The sequence below is a fragment of the Megalobrama amblycephala genome, linkage group LG20, assembly GCF_018812025.1.
Source record: "Megalobrama amblycephala isolate DHTTF-2021 linkage group LG20, ASM1881202v1, whole genome shotgun sequence".
In the NCBI taxonomy this organism is placed as follows: domain Eukaryota; kingdom Metazoa; phylum Chordata; class Actinopteri; order Cypriniformes; family Xenocyprididae; genus Megalobrama; species Megalobrama amblycephala.
In genome coordinates this window covers 23948213-23969859 of record NC_063063.1, presented here as the reverse complement: position 1 = coordinate 23969859, position 21647 = coordinate 23948213, and the positions used below count along the sequence as shown (strand labels likewise).

At 38.1% G+C, this 21647-nt stretch overlaps 1 protein-coding gene and 1 long non-coding RNA gene across 9 annotated transcripts in view; both read left to right on the top strand.

Annotated features, from left to right (window-relative positions):
- bahcc1b (BAH domain and coiled-coil containing 1b) overlaps positions 1-21647 on the top strand; it is a 163356-nt gene that overhangs the window by 58762 nt on the left and 82947 nt on the right. The gene's annotated exons all lie outside the window — the stretch shown is intronic.
- On the top strand, positions 9912-12729 carry LOC125254970. The gene is made up of 6 exons (XR_007181806.1): positions 9912-10350; positions 10466-10576; positions 10701-10812; positions 11357-11470; positions 11797-11953; positions 12443-12729. It is a non-coding gene; the product is annotated as an uncharacterized LOC125254970 (long non-coding RNA).

Here is a 21647-nt window from a genome sequence, read left to right as displayed (position 1 = left end):
CTAGACCTACCCATCACAGAAAACTTTATGCATTTTTACATTTTCAAACATCATTTTGTATGATTTATTAGCTGTTTTCCTCATGGGGACCAAAAAATATCCCCACAAGGCAAGGGTTTCAGATATTGGCATCTTTGTGGGGACATGTTCCATAACATAGGGTTTACCAGGACCACACACACACACACACACACACACACACACACACACACACACGTTAACACACAGAAGACCATAAACCAAACAACCCAAAAGAAACTCAAGCAGATTAACAAATACAGTCTTAGCCAACTGAAAAAGACAACAGAAGCACAACCACATTATATATACACATGGTTTGTACACACACACACATACAATGGCAGGGCACAGAAATATCATTATTGGTATAAAAAAGACGAGTAAGAAGACCAAAAAAGAGCTTCCTGGAAGAATTAGCGATTGTGACTGAAGTAGTTCAGAAGAGAATAGCTTTAGTAATTCATCTGCAGGTCTCCGCATGCCTGTTTGCACAAGCTCTGGATGCGTGTGTGTGTAAGTGGACACGTACCTAGGGCAGCGGAAAAAGTCATTTGTCTCTGTGATTACTCATTAATGATCAGGGCCCATCCAGCCACTCCTGTTTTGTTTGGTTTCTGTGCATGTGTGTGTGAGTGCATATTTGTGTGTGAGTATAGTGAATGAAGTGTGTTTGCTTTTCTCTCTCCCATCATGGTTAATTGCCCTCTCCTCCTCCTCCTCCTCCTCCTCTTGGCTTAATGAGGTGTCTGACCCCTGGTCGCCTCCAGTACCATCAGAGCCTTATCATAACACACACACACACACACACACACACACACACACACACAGGAACATACGCATGCTGAACATGGCTTCTCCCACAGTTCCTGTTGTTCCCGCAGTCACCGTACAAGAAACTAATGAGTTGTAGGTATGTCTCCTCGGGGTCCACATTCTGCTTGTGTGACTCCCTTCAAATGTGAGTCGTGCTTTCATTGGTCATCTTTGCCAGCGCCGTGACAGATGCCAATGTCTGTTTGTGCCGGTATAAATACTGATAGTTGATTCTCGTGGCATGTTCAGACGAGTCAGTGTAATTAGGCTGCTGGATTATAGCAGGCTCTCTCCTTCTCCAGGAAGGAGGCGTACAGCTTACCTACATATCCAGTGTCTGTGATTAAAGTGAGAATGAGTAACTGCTGATTCTGGCAGCCTGGTAGCACTGCGCTACTGCTACAACAAACATCATTTAATATCAATGTTACTTTTAAATGAAGTCTCTGGTGATTGCGCTCATACATTCTCAGCTTGTTTGAGGGACAATTTGATGTAGCCACTAGTCACAATTTATATATATATATTTATATAAAATTGTTTTAATTCATTTTAATGTAATTTTGTAATTAAATATGTAATTACCATTTTATTCCCGTGTTTCACAATATTACTGTTAATGTATTTTTCATCAAATAAATGCAGCCCTGGTAAGCATAAGATAGGCTGCTTTTTTCAAAACATTAAAAAAAATCTTACCAACCCCAAATTTTTAAACAGTACTGTAAATCAGACATTTACTTGCTATCTAACTGGTAAATTACCACCTATTACTTTTTATATAAAGGTAATTCAATTATTTTAATTCAATTTAAGTCCTGTGATGGCAAAGCTGCAATTACCTTTTTTAACATTATTATCAATGTTTTAAACAGCTGTGCTTATTTTTGTGAAATCTGCAGTACTATTTTTCAGGTTTCTTTGATAAATAGAAAGTTCAAAAGAACACAATATATACATTTTTATACAGTCAAACCAAAATTTATTCAGACATCTTGAACATTTCATTCATTAATACAGTTTATTCACTATAGTTAAAAAAAATGGTTAAACTGTGTAAAAAAGTAATCTTAACTATGTCAGATAACACTTAAGCAAAGCATGGTCAGGTCAAAGTGTCTGAATAATTTTTGGTTCCAAATTTTTATCAATTTTACTGGTAGTCCACTGTATGAAGAATGTTTGGGTATAATATGTCAAGTTTATTTTGCTATCCTCACTTACATAAATGAACTATAGTGTCCTGCAACCACTATAAAAATATATCAAAAATATAAAAAATGTCTGAATAATTTTTGGTTTGACTGTCTGTGTATATAAATAAATAAATAAATAAATAAATAAATAAATAAATTACAGGAACAGGAATAAATTACATTTTAAAATATATTCAAATAGAAAACGTTTTTTTTTTAATTTGTAATAATATTTAGCAATATTAATGTTTTACTGTACTTTTGATTAAATTAATGTAGCCTTAGTGAGCATAGGATACTTCTTACAAAAAACATTAAAAAAATTGTAATGTTTCCCAACTTTTGACAGGTACATATAATGCAATCACTTTCTTTCTCCTATATCTCACAATTGTTTCTATATGGGTGTTTTCATGTGAAGTGAATTTCGTTGTGTTGACTTACAAGTTATGATTACCTACTAACTGCCATTTTGGCGAATCTAATCAGCCTGGTGCCTGGCCCCCTGTGGCTGCCTCTGATTGGTTCCTCTCTTCCGCCATCACAGGAAGAACACAAACCCCAGCTGGCATGTCAGCCAATCTTCAACTCGGCTCTCTTTGAGGCCATTGGTAGATTTTTGCATGAGCCATGTTTATTCTATTTGTATAGAGAGTGTGTTGGTTCTTATGCATTGCGTGCCCATTTTCCTGCATGCTGATGTCTTTGTAAGTGCATAACTTTGCATTTCTATGCTGTGTAAATAGAAATGCTTGTGTATGTATGTGTGTGTGCATGTCTAGACACACAGCCACCTTTCAGTGTGTGAGAGATGCAGCATGCACTTCTGCCCTTGATGATGTGAGAGCGTCCCCCAGTTCCCCAGACGCACTCACCACCCTCTGCTCCTCCCTTCCTCTACACTCATCTCTCTCTCTTTGTCTCTTCTGTCACTCTCTTCTCTGGGGGATTCTGAGCTCTATAGTTTGGGGTGTCTTTCAGTCTCTTGACAGGCAGACGGATGAGTGCTTGAAGGACTGCGGCGTGATTTCTGTGGCAGTGTGTGAGAGTATAGGGGTGGATACCTGGAGTGAACTCTCAGAAACCTCCAGTCTTGTGCCAGAAAGGTTTGACTGACAGCTGCTGAACCTATACAAATAACTAACAGGAGAGTTGTAAATGTGGAAAGAAAGATCTGTAAAAGACGTGGTGTTAAAGGTAAAGTGTGTAATTTTTGAATCACTAGTGACACTAAAAAGAACTGGAAAAATAAAGACTGCTTCAAATATGGAATTGCCATTGGTTGGCCAAATAGATCCAAATTGTCCAAATGGAAATTAAGAAATATTTGGGAAAATGATGGTAAAAGATGTTGAGATAGAACATAAATGTGGTAACATTTATTCATTCGTTCATTCATTCATTCTTATAAAATACTATAAACAAAACTAATTATATGTAGGCCTATAGCCTACTTAAAGGGGTGGTTGATTATGATTTCACATTTTTAACTTTAGTTAGTGTGTAATAATGCTGTTTGAGCATAAACAACATCTGCAAAGTCACGATGCTCAACGTTCAATGCAAAGGGAGATATTTTCTTTTACAGAAATTGCAACAAACGGCTGGTCAACGAGCTTCTTTCTGGGTTGGTGACATCACAAACCCCAAAATTCACATAAACCCTGCTCCCGGGAACACGCAACAAAGAGTGTGAGGCCATGTTGGGCTGCTTTAGAGAAGAGGAAGAGTTGATGTAGTAGAGTGTTGTTGACATGCCGTCATTTTACGCCGGACTGCTTCACAAACGAGGGTCAATTCAACACTGGATTTGCACAAAAGATTAACATGACACCACATGCTAGTCGATGAGGTGAATAAACTCCACAGCAACTACATAAATTTATCCACTAACCATTCAGAAACGTCCAGATACATTCTAAAAGTTGTAACTTCTTCCTGAGTCTCTCCATCAGTGTCCGACTCCGGTTTGAGCAATGAATGGCTGAACACCGTTACTGACAATCGTCATTTTGGCTGCGTGAGATTCTCCAGTTTTGTTGTTGTTGAGCAACCGAAGCGCGAGCTGTTAAAGCTCCGCCCTCTTCTGGAAAGGGGGAGCAGCAGCTCATTTGCATTTAAAGGCACACACACAAAAACGGCATGTTTTTGCTCACACCCAAATAGGGTCAAATTTGACAAGTTATAATAAATGATCTGTGGGGTATTTTGAGCTGAAACTACACAGACACATGCTGGGGACACCAGAGACTTATATTACATCTTGTAAAAGGGGCATTATAAGTCCCCTTTAACTACATGTTGTCATATTTAACTTTCAGGAGCCTTAAGCAAAAAGTACTGGTTCATTGAGTCATTCATTTGGGAATCAGACTTCACTGTTTGCGCTGTGTTGGGGAGTGAGAAAAAAAGAAATGAGTCATTATTTTGGTAATCGCTGTCTACGGGGAGCACTATATGTGTTTGATTCACTAAAAAGAGCTGGATAATAAGAATCATTTGTTCAGGAATCAGACTACACTGTTTGTGTGGTATTCAGTAGCCTTGTTGTAGTGCACAGTATTAGGTACTGTCAGCGTATTTTTATGAGGCGTTCCACCAACTCCAGCGGAAGATTGCGAGTACGAGAACTAACAGAAGAAAACATCACTGGAATGACTCTGAATAAGAACCTGCTCTCGGTTCCCAGCTCTCCCGTCCCAAACTCACAATGTTGTTGTATGGGCTTGTGCCATTGCTAAGTTAACATTTTCCCCATTTTTATGAATGATCTGATAATCGCATAAAAAGCTTCTTTCTGTTCATTCACCTTGCTATGTTTTTTAATTTGAGCATGCTACTTTGTTTATGGTGGCCAATTGTAGTGCAGATGACTGATTTGAAACTTCAAGCTAATTTGGGCAGTGATCGATTTTTTTTAAGCGCTTGTCCCAGTTCTGGACCAACAGCATTCCCGTTGGGTTGTTCTGTGTGTGTGCTTTCAAAGTGGTGGTCGAAAGTCACATTCTAAGGAGCCTCTATCCTTCACGACTGGGCGTCTACATCTCTTGAATTATGCCATGGAAATCTGTCATTTGCAATGGTTTATCCTTTTCCTCCTTTCATTTATTCTCCATTTCCATTCTTCTCCCCTTTTGTTGCTGCTTGAAGATGATTCAGATCACTTGGTTTGGTTCTCTTGGGTGATCTGCTCTCTGCCCTGTTTCCTCTCCTTTTCTCTATTTTATTCCCTCAGTGACTGTGAGACTGAAGAAGAATGAGAAAGCAGGGTGAGAAACATTAGTAACAGAAGACAAAAGTGAGAGAGTAGGCAGAGGTCGTCCTAATGGAAATGAGAAAAAAAGGTGCCAGGATGAAGATGATGGTAGAGACTGACCTGTTATGGATTTTTTTCTTTGTTTGTTTGGCAGTCAGTGTGCAGTGGCTGCGCTGTTTGTTTGTTGTGTGTTGATTCACTAAAAAGAACCAACTCACATGAGTCATTTATTGGGGAATCGTTTGACACTGGTTGCGCAGTATGTTTTTGATTCACTAAAAAGAACCGGTTGATACGAGTTATTCTGTTGGACAGTATCGAACTGTGGTCGTGCTGTATAGTTTCCACTGTTCATTTTTATACTAGCCAGACATTTTGACTTGATAATAAGTGGTCTACAAGCTTGTCACATGAATGTTAGTATTATCAACATGTCATGTAATTAAACGTAGGCCTATAATAGCCTACTATTTTTCTTTGTATAGCAAAAATTTTGTTTATTTTATTATTTATTTATGTTATATTTCAATTTAAACAGGCCTAAGCTTTTACATCAAAAGTTTTTTACAATCATTAGAAGCTAATTGTTGAGTCCAAACTCTTCAGTGATGGTGTGTAAGAGATTTCTAGGGAAATATATTTTTCCTCTTCTTGACTTGCGAATCCAGACTGCTATCAACAGGGGGCGACACTCTGCTAGAGGGCGCTGTAGGTAGTAAGGTGTGAAGGGGGTCAGACTTGTGGTCAAAGTGTTTACTGTAAACAGATTGTTGAACAAACAGCGGCTAACATGCTCACCGGCAGACCCGCTGTCCACTGTTGACTTAACTGCTCCCTTATCAGAGAGAGCAGCACACGGTCAGCCCTGAATAAACATTCCTAACACAGGAGTCCTTTGTGTGCATGAGTGCGTGTGTATGTCTCTGTGTGTGTGGTAATGCGCCCAACTCTAATGAGGAAATACTGAGTTTAACTTGTCCGTATAGCGCGTACAGCACGCTACTACAGCCTGTGCAGTCGCATGCAGATATAAAACAACAAGTTAATGATCTAGCAGAGCATTCAGGGCTGCAGGCCAAAGCCAACCCAGCCAGATACACATGCTCTGAACCTGCACCACACTGATACCACTGCTCATCCCTTCAAATAGCTTCACATAACAAACATTACACAGATCAGAACCATGCTGGACCAGGACCAATGCTTTTATCGCACTGTGATGGCTGTAAAGCCCCGCATGTGGCTTTTGATGTTGACTTGACAATGGGTGTAAACCTGTGTGAGAAAGCAGATAGAATGATTCATCAATATGTTGTTTATACTTAATCTACTTCATAGATTTATTTCTGAAGTTATTTATGTAGTTATAAAACGGTTAGTTCCTGTCCTTGATTCTGATTGGTCAATAAAACACGGCTATGACTGCTTCACCCAACGGTTCTGTGTATCACTACTTTGCAACCACTCTTAGCAATGTAAACTGTATGTTCTCAATTGATATTGTTCATTGAAGCTTACTGTATTATGTAGACGAGTATTGTGAGAAAGAGATCGAGTGCGCGAGTTTATTACCTGCATTCAGATTTAGCATTTTCCTTCAGGTCAGTCAGTCCTATGTTCAAAATAAAAAATCTGTTTAAATGTCCGATGTATTATCTTGTCCTTTTAACATGTAATGGGTTTTAATGTGACTTAACAGCGCTAGTCAAAGCATTTGTTGCGTTTTCAAAACAATTCAGTCTTTTCAATATAAAAGTCTTCACTACTGACTGAATCACTCACAAAGTCAGTCTTTGCCGCCATCTAATGGCGTGAAAATGTAACTTCTGTTGCTGTTCACGGTCAGGGACTGTTTTTTCTGGCGGAAGGAAGGCTTTTAGAAAATGTTTATTAATTCATGAAAGCTGCATTGATACATATTTCTGGCTTTAATATTTGAATTGTGTGGTAACCATTTTATAAAAGCAATAAGGTACTCGAGGCTAGTGCTGTATTATGAATCTGCTTCGCGTCGTGCCTAAGGACGCCCTTCAGCCGTGACTTATTCACGATACAGCACAGCCTCTCGTACCTTATTGCTTACATAAAACATCCTCTGTTTTAATATACCTTTATTTTCTTTAATACACTATTGTTCAAAAGTTTGGAAGTTTGCTTTTGGAAGATGTCTCTTATGCTCACAAAGGCTGCATTTATTTGAACAAAAATAAAGTAAAAATAGTAGGTAACACTTTAGTTTAGGGTCCAATTCTCACTATTAACTTACTTATTAGCATGCATATTAGTAGGATATTGGCTTTTTATTAGTGCTTATAAAGCACATATTAATGCCTTATTCTGCATGACCATATTCTACATACCTTAATCCTACCCAATACTTAAACTTAACAACTACCTTACTAATCTAACGTGTGACCAAATAGGAATATTGAGAAATATTATTACAATTTAAATAACTGATTTCTATTTGAATATATTTTAAAATGTAATTTATTCCTGTGATGGCAAAGCTGAATTTTCAGCAGCCATTCCTCCAGTCTTCAGTGTCACATGATCCTTCAGAAATCAGAAATGTAATTTTTTTTGTAACATTTTAAATGTCTTTACTGTCACTTTTGATCAATTTAATGCGTTCTGACCCTAAGCTTTTGAATATATGAAAATTAAACATTTTCAATTAATGTTTATATTTATTTAACGTTTCAGAGCATCTTTAAACAGTGCAAGGATACTTTGCATAGAGTGATGAAAGGCTGTCATGAAGAAAACCCTTATATGCAGATGATTTTGGCATGTTTTCTGCTAATTACATTCTCCTTCATTTAAAATAATCCAGATTCACCAACATTAGATCAAGAGCGGGAACAAATTGATGTGCGCATGCCGCATACGTGATGCACCTGTAGTAAATCTGACAGGAATATTTCTTGAACCTTTTCAATGTGTACGTAATTATTAATGAATAAAACCCATTGTGGGTTTTATATCACATAATTCTTCTAACGCTTTTTGTTCCGCTTCCACGAAACAAAAAGTGAAAATGAACGATTTCTTTCCTAATTACGTTTAACAGAGGGATTCGCTGGTGTTAATAAGAATTCAGTCCTGCGTTAATGAGCCTGTTGCGTATGTGTGTGTGTGTGCTTATGTGCATGTTTGTGTATGTGTGTAAGCATATGAGATCAGGCTTCCTGTCTGAGTAAGTACCCCTGTCACTTGTGTTGTTGCTTTATGTCAAAACATCTCAAAGCAGGGACTGCGCTCTGACTCTCAACACACACACACACTCACATACACACACACACTGTCGGTACGCAGCATGCTGCCAAGTCTCTGGGTGGTTACAGAGCTCAACCTGTTAAAAGGTTGAACTCTTGGGAAGGTGCTGATCTGAGCACACCGCACAGAGGCCCTGTGCACTCCTGTCAGCCTGCAACACACACACACATTCTGTATTAAAACCTAGAGAGCTGCCTACGTAGGCCGCATTTTAAGCGATCATAGGTGCGTTCCCAGAGCGAAAGCTTTTCAAAAAGGTCCAAACTTAATTATGTTGCCTCCTAAGATACCTTGTTTTGGCCAGATTCCATGTAGCCTTTGAAGAGAAGGCAGTCCCAGAATACACTGCGACAAACTCTTACTATGCCTTAGCCTGAAAGCTTCCTCCACAGGTAAAATACGGAGGTAGGAAGGCAAGAAGCATGTCCAAATCCATTTCTCATGTCACATTTGGTCTAGTGAGATACCTTCATCTGATCGATTTTTTTAAAGGCAGCATAGATGTATCCCTCGCTGCCTTTGATATCCCACAATCCTGTGCTTTCCATTTCATGATAGTTGGGCTAAAAAGTAAATATGGCATCTGAAAGTTACTGTGGGTGGTCACTTTGTGTGTAAATGGACTTTTTTTTTTTTTTTTTACCAACTTTTCCCCTTTTTTTAATGTCATTTCTAGCTAGAAATGACTATTGTAGTAATTAAATATTTGCTTAGCCATCACCAAAGCACTCTCTATTTTGTTGTAGATCAATAAACTGTTATTTTGCCTCAGGATGTCTGTTTGAAATCAGTTTCGTGAGATACCTTCATGTGCAAATGATGCCTGTGAAGTCATTGCCTGATAAAGCAACAAGGCACCAAGTCAGCTGCCTAAGCTTTCAGACTCAGCCTCTATCTCATCCCCATCTTATGGTGCAAATACGCAAAGCTTTGGTCAGGTACATAAGGAAAGCCTTTTACCTTTTTATTGTGTTCTAAACGTACTTTTTTTTATGTTGTAAAGGATATTCTGAGATTTTCTTCAGCTGAAATATGGCAGCAGTTTCTCTCCATTACGGCAACTGGCTCAGTTCCTCCCACTTTATTCCAACAGATTTATTTACCTCACAAGCCTGGAAGCACGCAGTAATTCAGCACACAGGTAGTATGCGTGCACACGCTGTGTTTAAGTGTGAAAAAGGGCGAATGAGACCGAACGGAAGAGAAAGAGAGAGAAAGCGAGAATGAGAAGGAGTGCCAGATCAACAAGTCAGCGTTTGTAGAGACCCTGTTAATTGGCATTTGTGACAATAGAACACTGGCAGTTATTGATTCCGGCCCGAATATGAGTATTACTTTCTGTGTGTGTGTGTGTGTGTGTGTGTGTGTGTGTGTGTGTGTGTGTGTGTGTGTGTACTTGTATTTATTACTTTGTTGGGCCCGGTGACCTGGAGCACACCAACAGTATGGGGTCCAACAGCCTTGTGGGGCCCAAAATAGTGGGCCCCACACCGTTTTTCATTTAAACTGCCTCAGTAGCCTGTCCTGATATGCCTCATGCTTTTTTTTCACTTACCCCACAAAGTGACAAAGTATGGTTACGTGTGTTACACACTTTTTGCTCTCTATCGCCCCCATATCTGAGAGTGGGGTATTGCAGCAGATACACACTACCGGAAGTGTGTGTCGTTTTAGCTCACGGAAGGGAGGAGCTGATTAGTTTTAGTCATAAACAGTGTTAATTCCTTTTGTAAAATCTATAATTCAACATGTTTGGACTCTGTACCAACTGAAGAAACTCAACAGGTAACTTATGTTTATATTATTTGACTGTGCATTTGATTTAGTTCAATTCCTACCCATATCGACAGAATGATGCTTAATGAAATACCATTTTAATCACACGGCTAATTGCTAATAGCCCACGGAAAGGGAGGGGCCATTTAAATGGGCTGTTTTACGGCATTTCAACCGGAAGTTCCACGCGGGTTAACACTGTACAAACGGAAGAACGTCTTCGTGTGAGCAACAGGTGGGTTTATATTGTATATATATATATATTTATTATATACTTTTTGACTGTACATTTGATTTAGTTTCGTGTCAGTTCCTACCCAGTATGATGTTTAATGAAGTGACGTTACTTTTTTAATTAGATCGCTGGTGGCTAATAGCCCGTGGAAAGAGGGACACATCACATTTACTGCATTTTCACAAGGTTTAACGCTGTCCAACCGAAGTAACGTAATGTCTTCATGTGAATAACTGGTAGGTTTATAGTATTTGACTTCGTAACATGAGGTAGTTCGTTTCTCCATTTCGTTACGCATCAAATTGATGGTTAATAATGTGCTATTTTATTCAGATCGCTAGCTGCTAATCTGCTAATCGTTAGCTGATAATGGTGATGACAGAATAAGAAAGAAGCATTTTTTTTTTAATTGCAGTTGATAATTTGACTACGTTTTCTTGGTAAAATTTATTTAGTTAACATTAAGCGTCATTGGTTAACATTTGTTAAGTAAGTTAACATGAACTAATATTAAATCAAAAGTTGTGCTTGTTAACATTATGTTCTGTGAATTACCATGACCTAATGAACGACTATACTTTAATTAACATTAACAAAGATTAACAAATGCTGTAATATATGTATTGTTCCTTGTTTGTACATTAATGCCAGTGACAACTCCACTTAGATCTTAAACCAATGAATATTACTTGAAATTGCTTGAGTTTTTTTCTCTTATGCTAAATTAATGCTGTTTTTTCACTGTGGGTGTGTCTGTGTATTTTTACTTTTTTAACATAGCCATAATGTCCAGAAGATGTAAGAGGATACGGCCTGCAGACGAAGCAAGGTCTTATATTTTGTCTTCAAGTGACAAGCCAGAGTTTGTGGAACGATTTATTGATAGAAACAAAGGTATATTACATGTGCATTTATCAGTACATGTCATTAGCATGCACTTACATAATTATGTATGATTTGTATTTGGGGAAATGGTTTAGTTTTTAGTTTAGTATAGTTTTTAATTTATTTTTCAAAAGATTTATGAAAGTGGCCACATTGTGTTATTACTCTGAATTCCTAGCTTTAACTCCTTGATTATAAAGGCAGTAAGCTTTAGCATTACTTTAGTATGGTTATATTACATGAAATTGACAATCTGTGGGTTATTTTTATGTAAAGTGTTAAGACAACAACTTTTTCTTCCAATTAAATGTATTTCTAATGATATATTCTTATAGGTAGAGGAGTGTTTTCTACCCAGCCTGTTGAACCGGGAGCTTTTGTCTTAGAATATAGGGGGGAACTCATCACAGCAGAGGAATGCCAGGCCAGAAACTACACAGAGTTACAGAGCACATTTCTGTTTGATTTTGAATGGCAGCAACGTCACTGGTGGTGAGTATGTCAAGATACATGTTTTGAAAGATCTGTGAAATTCTAACAAAGACATGCAACACTCTTTTGAATGAGCAAAAGCAGGACTAATCTGGACATCAGCAGTTAACTCTGATGATACGTCTTGAAGTCCCCCTGTACTGCCTGTTTTTCTGCCTGTTCTGTGGTACTCTGCAGTCTTAACTTAAAATACTCAGCAATGGTATTGACTGAATTTGAACATGGTTTGTCTCAAAGCATATAGAACAATACACTGACATATTATCAACAATAAAATCTTTCACTACGGGGGATGAGAAGCACTTTTTGGGACTTTCTGCTTTTTATGTCATACAGTTATATTTGTTGTGTAATTTAAATGACTCTTACATGTATGTATGTGCAAATGTGTAACATTTGTGCACATAATATTGTAGTTCAATGTTTAAAGGGTTTTCTTTAAACGATCTTTCAAAGTTTTTTTTTTTTTTTTTTTATATACCTTTTTAGTATTGATGCATCCAAAGAAGATGGATCCCTTGGAAGACTGTGTAATGACAATCACAAATCTCCCAACTGCTCTATGAAAAAAATCATAGTAAATAACAGGCCACATTTATGTCTATTTGCCGTGAAAAGAATTGAAATAGGAAGTGAAATTGAATATAACTATGGTGATGCACAATGGCCATGGCGTAACAAGGTGAGTTAGATTAGTCATGTTATTTTATTATTTAATTTAAAAAAAAATGTAAAAATGTGTTGAGTAGCACAGCTACTTTATATATATATATCAATCTTTTTGTCTGATTTCCAGGGTCCAAAGAAGCAGGCTTCTGCTCTAGAGACCGACACGTCCCTGACAGATCACCCATCCCATGATGACCCAAAAATGCATGATGAAATCACACAGGTAAAGGAGTAATGCAGACAGGTTTCTCACTGGTTAAGCGTCTCACACACACGTTTCTAGTCTGGGCCTTATGGGGCCCTCCCTCAAACTAATGAATTTACAGTTAAGTTCTCACACACACACATTTCTAGTCTGGGCTTTATGGGGCCCTCACGTATGGATCTCAGTCTAAGTGATTTTATATCACTGAAACAGCACCTGTCATTATTTAAACTGAACTTATTGCAGGTGTAATTCAACACTTTACAAGCTGCTACATGTTCAGATTGAGTATTTTATATATATTCCTCTGGATCATCTTATATGTTCCTGTGACACTTGCTGTTACCTCTAGGAAAGCTCTGTGTATGTTTAAATTTCAACTATATGCTAGTTGAGAGACTGTTTTTACATGAGAGGTCTTGTGTCACTTGTAAATGCCTGAATACAGTACATATGTAAGTTCTTCACAGGTTCTTGTTCTGTTTTAGTCTGATTTCCAGGGTCCAAAGAAGCAGGCTTCTGCTCTAGAGACCGACACGTCCCTGACAGATCACCCATCCCATGATGACCCAAAAATGCATGATGAAATCACACAGGTAAAGGAGTAATGCAGACAGGTTTCTCACTGGTTAAGCGTCACACACACACGTTTCTAGTCTGGGCCTTATGGGGCCCTCCCTCAAACTAATGAATTTACAGTTAAGTTCTCACACACACACATTTCTAGTCTGGGCTTTATGGGGCCCTCACGTATGGATCTCAGTCTAAGTGATTTTATATCACTGAAACAGCACCTGTCATTATTTAAACTGAACTTATTGCAGGTGTAATTCAACACTTTACAAGCTGCTACATGTTCAGATTGAGTATTTTAAATATATTCCTCTGGATCATCTTATATGTTCCTGTGACACTTGCTGTTACCTCTAGGAAAGCTCTGTGTATGTTTAAATTTCAACTATATGCTAGTTGAGAGACTGTTTTTACATGAGAGGTCTTGTGTCACTTATAAATGCCTGAATACAGTACATATGTAAGTTCTTCACAGGTTCTTGTTCTGTTTTAGTCTGATTTCCAGGGTCCAAAGAAGCAGGCTTCTGCTCTAGAGACCGACACGTCCCTGACAGATCACCCATCCCATGATGACCCAAAAATGCATGATGAAATCACACAGGTAAAGGAGTAATGCAGACAGGTTTCTCACTGGTTAAGCGTCTCACACACACGTTTCTAGTCTGGGCCTTATGGGGCCCTCCCTCAAACTAATGAATTTACAGTTAAGTTCTCACACACACACATTTCTAGTCTGGGCTTTATGGGGCCCTCACGTATGGATCTCAGTCTAAGTGATTTTATATCACTGAAACAGCACCTGTCATTATTTAAACTGAACTTATTGCAGGTGTAATTCAACACTTTACAAGCTGCTACATGTTCAGATTGAGTATTTTAAATATATTCCTCTGGATCATCTTATATGTTCCTGTGACACTTGCTGTTACCTCTAGGAAAGCTCTGTGTATGTTTAAATTTCAACTATATGCTAGTTGAGAGACTGTTTTTACATGAGAGGTCTTGTGTCACTTACTTGTAAATGCCTGAATACAGTACATATGTAAGTTCTTCACAGGTTCTTGTTCTGTTTTAGTCTGATTTCCAGGGTCCAAAGAAGCAGGCTTCTGCTCTAGAGACCGACACGTCCCTGACAGATCACCCATCCCATGATGACCCAAAAATGCATGATGAAATCACACAGGTAAAGGAGTAATGCAGACAGGTTTCTCACTGGTTAAGCGTCTCACACACACGTTTCTAGTCTGGGCCTTATGGGGCCCTCCCTCAAACTAATGAATTTACAGTTAAGTTCTCACACACACACATTTCTAGTCTGGGCTTTATGGGGCCCTCACGTATGGATCTCAGTCTAAGTGATTTTATATCACTGAAACAGCACCTGTCATTATTTAAACTGAACTTATTGCAGGTGTAATTCAACACTTTACAAGCTGCTACATGTTCAGATTGAGTATTTTATATATATTCCTCTGGATCATCTTATATGTTCCTGTGACACTTGCTGTTACCTCTAGGAAAGCTCTGTGTATGTTTAAATTTCAACTATATGCTAGTTGAGAGACTGTTTTTACATGAGAGGTCTTGTGTCACTTGTAAATGCCTGAATACAGTACATATGTAAGTTCTTCACAGGTTCTTGTTCTGTTTTAGTCTGATTTCCAGGGTCCAAAGAAGCAGGCTTCTGCTCTAGAGACCGACACGTCCCTGACAGATCACCCATCCCATGATGACCCAAAAATGCATGATGAAATCACACAGGTAAAGGAGTAATGCAGACAGGTTTCTCACTGGTTAAGCGTCTCACACACACGTTTCTAGTCTGGGCCTTATGGGGCCCTCCCTCAAACTAATGAATTTACAGTTAAGTTCTCACACACACACATTTCTAGTCTGGGCTTTATGGGGCCCTCACGTATGGATCTCAGTCTAAGTGATTTTATATCACTGAAACAGCACCTGTCATTATTTAAACTGAACTTATTGCAGGTGTAATTCAACACTTTACAAGCTGCTACATGTTCAGATTGAGTATTTTATATATATTCCTCTGGATCATCTTATATGTTCCTGTGACACTTGCTGTTACCTCTAGGAAAGCTCTGTGTATGTTTAAATTTCAACTATATGCTAGTTGAGAGACTGTTTTTACATGAGAGGTCTTGTGTCACTTGTAAATGCCTGAATACAGTACATATGTAAGTTCTTCACAGGTTCTTGTTCTGTTTTAGTCTGATTTCCAGGGTCCAAAGAAGCAGGCTTCTGCTCTAGAGACCGACACGTCCCTGACAGATCACCCATCCCATGATGACCCAAAAATGCATGATGAAATCACACAGGTAAAGGAGTAATGCAGACAGGTTTCTCACTGGTTAAGCGTCTCACACACACGTTTCTAGTCTGGGCCTTATGGGGCCCTCCCTCAAACTAATGAATTTACAGTTAAGTTCTCACACACACACATTTCTAGTCTGGGCTTTATGGGGCCCTCACGTATGGATCTCAGTCTAAGTGATTTTATATCACTGAAACAGCACCTGTCATTATTTAAACTGAACTTATTGCAGGTGTAATTCAACACTTTACAAGCTGCTACATGTTCAGATTGAGTATTTTATATATATTCCTCTGGATCATCTTATATGTTCCTGTGACACTTGCTGTTACCTCTAGGAAAGCTCTGTGTATGTTTAAATTTCAACTATATGCTAGTTGAGAGACTGTTTTTACATGAGAGGTCTTGTGTCACTTGTAAATGCCTGAATACAGTACATATGTAAGTTCTTCACAGGTTCTTGTTCTGTTTTAGTCTGATTTCCAGGGTCCAAAGAAGCAGGCTTCTGCTCTAGAGACCGACACGTCCCTGACAGATCACCCATCCCATGATGACCCAAAAATGCATGATGAAATCACACAGGTAAAGGAGTAATGCAGACAGGTTTCTCACTGGTTAAGCGTCTCACACACACGTTTCTAGTCTGGGCCTTATGGGGCCCTCCCTCAAACTAATGAATTTACAGTTAAGTTCTCACACACACACATTTCTAGTCTGGGCTTTATGGGGCCCTCACGTATGGATCTCAGTCTAAGTGATTTTATATCACTGAAACAGCACCTGTCATTATTTAAACTGAACTTATTGCAGGTGTAATTCAACACTTTACAAGCTGCTACATGTTCAGATTGAGTATTTTATATATATTCCTCTGGATCATCTTATATGTTCCTGTGACACTTGCTGTTACCTCTAGGAAAGCTCTGTGTATGTTTAAATTTCAACTATATGCTAGTTGAGAGACTGTTTTTACATGAGAGGTCTTGTGTCACTTGTAAATGCCTGAATACAGTACATATGTAAGTTCTTCACAGGTTCTTGTTCTGTTTTAGTCTGATTTCCAGGGTCCAAAGAAGCAGGCTTCTGCTCTAGAGACCGACACGTCCCTGACAGATCACCCATCCCATGATGACCCAAAAATGCATGATGAAATCACACAGGTAAAGGAGTAATGCAGACAGGTTTCTCACTGGTTAAGCGTCTCACACACACGTTTCTAGTCTGGGCCTTATGGGGCCCTCCCTCAAACTAATGAATTTACAGTTAAGTTCTCACACACACACATTTCTAGTCTGGGCTTTATGGGGCCCTCACGTATGGATCTCAGTCTAAGTGATTTTATATCACTGAAACAGCACCTGTCATTATTTAAACTGAACTTATTGCAGGTGTAATTCAACACTTTACAAGCTGCTACATGTTCAGATTGAGTATTTTATATATATTCCTCTGGATCATCTTATATGTTCCTGTGACACTTGCTGTTACCTCTAGGAAAGCTCTGTGTATGTTTAAATTTCAACTATATGCTAGTTGAGAGACTGTTTTTACATGAGAGGTCTTGTGTCACTTATAAATGCCTGAATACAGTACATATGTAAGTTCTTCACAGGTTCTTGTTCTGTTTTAGTCTGATTTCCAGGGTCCAAAGAAGCAGGCTTCTGCTCTAGAGACCGACACGTCCCTGACAGATCACCCATCCCATGATGACCCAAAAATGCATGATGAAATCACACAGGTAAAGGAGTAATGCAGACAGGTTTCTCACTGGTTAAGCGTCTCACACACACGTTTCTAGTCTGGGCCTTATGGGGCCCTCCCTCAAACTAATGAATTTACAGTTAAGTTCTCACACACACACATTTCTAGTCTGGGCTTTATGGGGCCCTCACGTATGGATCTCAGTCTAAGTGATTTTATATCACTGAAACAGCACCTGTCATTATTTAAACTGAACTTATTGCAGGTGTAATTCAACACTTTACAAGCTGCTACATGTTCAGATTGAGTATTTTAAATATATTCCTCTGGATCATCTTATATGTTCCTGTGACACTTGCTGTTACCTCTAGGAAAGCTCTGTGTATGTTTAAATTTCAACTATATGCTAGTTGAGAGACTGTTTTTACATGAGAGGTCTTGTGTCACTTGTAAATGCCTGAATACAGTACATATGTAAGTTCTTCACAGGTTCTTGTTCTGTTTTAGTCTGATTTCCAGGGTCCAAAGAAGCAGGCTTCTGCTCTAGAGACCGACACGTCCCTGACAGATCACCCATCCCATGATGACCCAAAAATGCATGATGAAATCACACAGGTAAAGGAGTAATGCAGACAGGTTTCTCACTGGTTAAGCGTCTCACACACACGTTTCTAGTCTGGGCCTTATGGGGCCCTCCCTCAAACTAATGAATTTACAGTTAAGTTCTCACACACACACATTTCTAGTCTGGGCTTTATGGGGCCCTCACGTATGGATCTCAGTCTAAGTGATTTTATATCACTGAAACAGCACCTGTCATTATTTAAACTGAACTTATTGCAGGTGTAATTCAACACTTTACAAGCTGCTACATGTTCAGATTGAGTATTTTAAATATATTCCTCTGGATCATCTTATATGTTCCTGTGACACTTGCTGTTACCTCTAGGTAGGGCTGCACAATTAATCGAATTTCTAATTGCAATCACAATTATGGATGCCAAGATTACTGTCTGGCAGCAGATGGCACTAAACATAATTCAGCCATTACCCTAGAGACCTCGTAAACTAAACCGTTTTCTGTTTCTGAAAAGTGTTTAAATGATTTAAATAGATATTAAATAGATACAGATTGTGTATTTGCTATAGTGTTCATCACTGTGCCAAATACTTAAATATTTAGACTTAATAGGCTATTTATTTTCAAACTTTTTTACATTTTAATCTGGACTACAACATGCCCTAGATATTGTCTGAAAGTGTTTGGTTTTTTTGGGGGGTTTTTTCGGTCAAACTTTACATTACGGCTTCATTAGTTAACAAACTGCCAATGAAAAATTGATTCTAAACATTAATTAGTCTTAGGTAATTCCAATTTTAACACTGTTAAAATCAAAAGTTGCAACTGTTTAATGAGCTAACGACTAGGAGATGTAACAAAGATGAATAACTTGTGTAGCAAATGTAGCTATTGCTCATTTTGAATTTGAATGCATTAACTAACTGAGATCTTATTGTAAAATGATACCTATTGGTCTTTATAGTTCTTTTGCATTTTAATCTGTGTACATTTTTTTTTTTTTTTTTTTTTTTTTTTTAACTTTATACATCTTTTGTCTATTGCTTAATTGTATTTAAATGTTCTGTTATTTTTGTTGTAAGAAAATGGTTATTAAACCTGTTATACTGTATTATGACAACACATTTTTGCGAATAAGTTTGTGTCGTGATAATACCATTAGGGCTGGTCAGAATACCTTTTTTTTTTTTTTTTTTTTTTTTTGATTCGCAGCTCAGTAGTAAACGGCACTGAATATTCAAAGCTTCAGCGGGAGGGGGCTGAAGATATTTTTATTAAAGGCATGTGTAACGAGTATAAATATGGTGTGGCCCCTTTAAGAGCTGCACACTCTTGGTTGAACTGTGTCGAACTCGAACACATGTATGTGGGTTATTTCTGTTTTTCTGTTGCTCATTTAAAAGTTATTTTTAATGTGTATTTATTTTAATTCTATTTAGATGTTTACTGAAGGGTTTGGCCTGGTAAATTATTCCGAAAGTGATGAGACTGATGATGAGAAAGACAACCCTACCTCTTTTGTTCGACAAAAGACAAGGAATGAAAACATTCAGGTATGCCTCAGATGCAGTACTTTAAATTCTTGTGTAAAGTTTTTCTAAATAGTTCAAACATTTTTTTCCCTGTGACTGGTTTTAATAGAGTGTAAGCAAAAATGTATAATCGTACATTAAAATGACTCCCTTTTTGCCAGATGGATGGGGTACCTGATTATTCTGACCCTCTGTTTGACTCGAGTGAGAGTATAGTTGATGAAACTGATGAGGAGTCCAGTTCTCAATCAGACAAAGTTGTTCCAAAGCGAAGGACAAAAAGCATTTCGGTATGCAAATGATTTTATTAAATGATTTTGATAGAATGTGAACAACCATACCATGACCAAACTCCCTATTTGCAGATGGATAAAGTACCAGATTGTTCTGTTCCAAGTGATGAAAGCACAGATGAGATTGACACTATGTCGGAAATGGCTCCACAAAGGCCAAAGAGAAGCTGTCACCATCCTGTAAGCCTAATTTTTTTATGCTTTGTTACTTAATGGTTGATGCTACCCAAACTCCAGATTTTGTATGTAACCGACCCGGAAACGGCATTCCTTACGTCACGACTTAACAAGCGAATAAGGTCTCCATAAACGTAAACTTCAAATACCTTTCATAGTCAAACTATACTAACAGTAACTTAAGATTTCTCATCCATTAACATGATGCCAGTCCATTGTTGCTCCAAATAATATTGAAAGGGGTGTGCCACCTTATGCTTTTCTCTATATTTGGCACACTGTCAATGATTTTAGTCTCTTGGTCTAACTTTTAATTAATAGTTCATTTTTAATTTCTAATTTAATTTACTTGTTTAAAAGCTCTCTACATTTTTACCTAGGTTCCTTACAGAATGTATGTCATCCCAACATGCAGTAGGCAGTTCATTGTTTAGTCAGTTTTTCATGCTAAAGTTTATATATACATATATACACATTGAATGGAAATTGATTGCAACCAACAGTTTTAAGACTTGTATGTCGTTCAGGCTGGCTAATGGTAATCTATGCTTGTCCAATTGAAACTAAATGCTCTGTGTTTGTAATAAACAATATATAACATTATAAACCTATTAAGTAGTGCAAACTTCTGGTCAAAATGAGTGATCTGTATTTATTTCTATCATGTTATGAAGGATCACTAATGCACATAAATGATTGATGACCTTCATTTTGGGGGACTAATCCTGTTAACCTTTTCTTTTTCTTTTTTGAAAGATTCAAAGGCATCTTGTAGAATCAGATGACTCATGTGGCGATAGCGAAGATGAGTATATTCCAGATCCCAGGGAGGAAAGTACAGGGGAAAGCAATGACAGTGACTGCAGCTTGAAGTTATCTCTGGAAAATAAACCAAAGTCATCTATTAGTCAAAGCAGAAGCAAGTCATCAAGTAAGAGCAGGTGCAAGTCTTCAGGTCAGAGCCAATTTGAGTCCAGTCAGAGCAGAAGATTTGAAACAAGTCAAGACTCTGTGCAAAGATTTTCCAATAGCAGAGATGAAAGAAGCAGAGAGAAAACAGGGCAAACATATAGTAAGAAGGCGATGAGTGTTTCAGTTCCTCTTGAAGAGCCCTCTGTCTATGTTAATGAAGTTTTAAAAAAAGAAGATGGGTCTAGAAGATACAACAAGAAGCATCACTGCTTGTTTTGTAGCCAAGTTGTTCAGAAAATGTCCAGACACTTGTCACGTAAACACAGCGACGTAGTTGAAGTTGCTAAAGCATTAAGTTTGCCAAAGAACTCGAAAGAAAGGAGACTACAGTTAGATTATATCCGAAACAAAGGAAACTTTGAGCACAACGTTGAAGTTTTGGAGAGCCGCAAAGGCCAACTCATCCCATGGAAGCAACCAAAGAAAAAAACTGAAGGACAAGAATTTACGCACTGTGTTTACTGCTACGGACTGTTCCGAAAAAAAGTGATGTGGAGACATTTTAAGGTTTGCAATTTTAAGCCTCAGGGCAAAAACTCTAAACGAGGAAAATCCAGAGTTCAAGCGTTGTGTGCTTTTGCAGAACCTGCTCCAGCTGGTTTTAGTGACGCATACTGGAAGTTCCTGAGCGAAATGAACCAGGACGAAGTTGCAGTT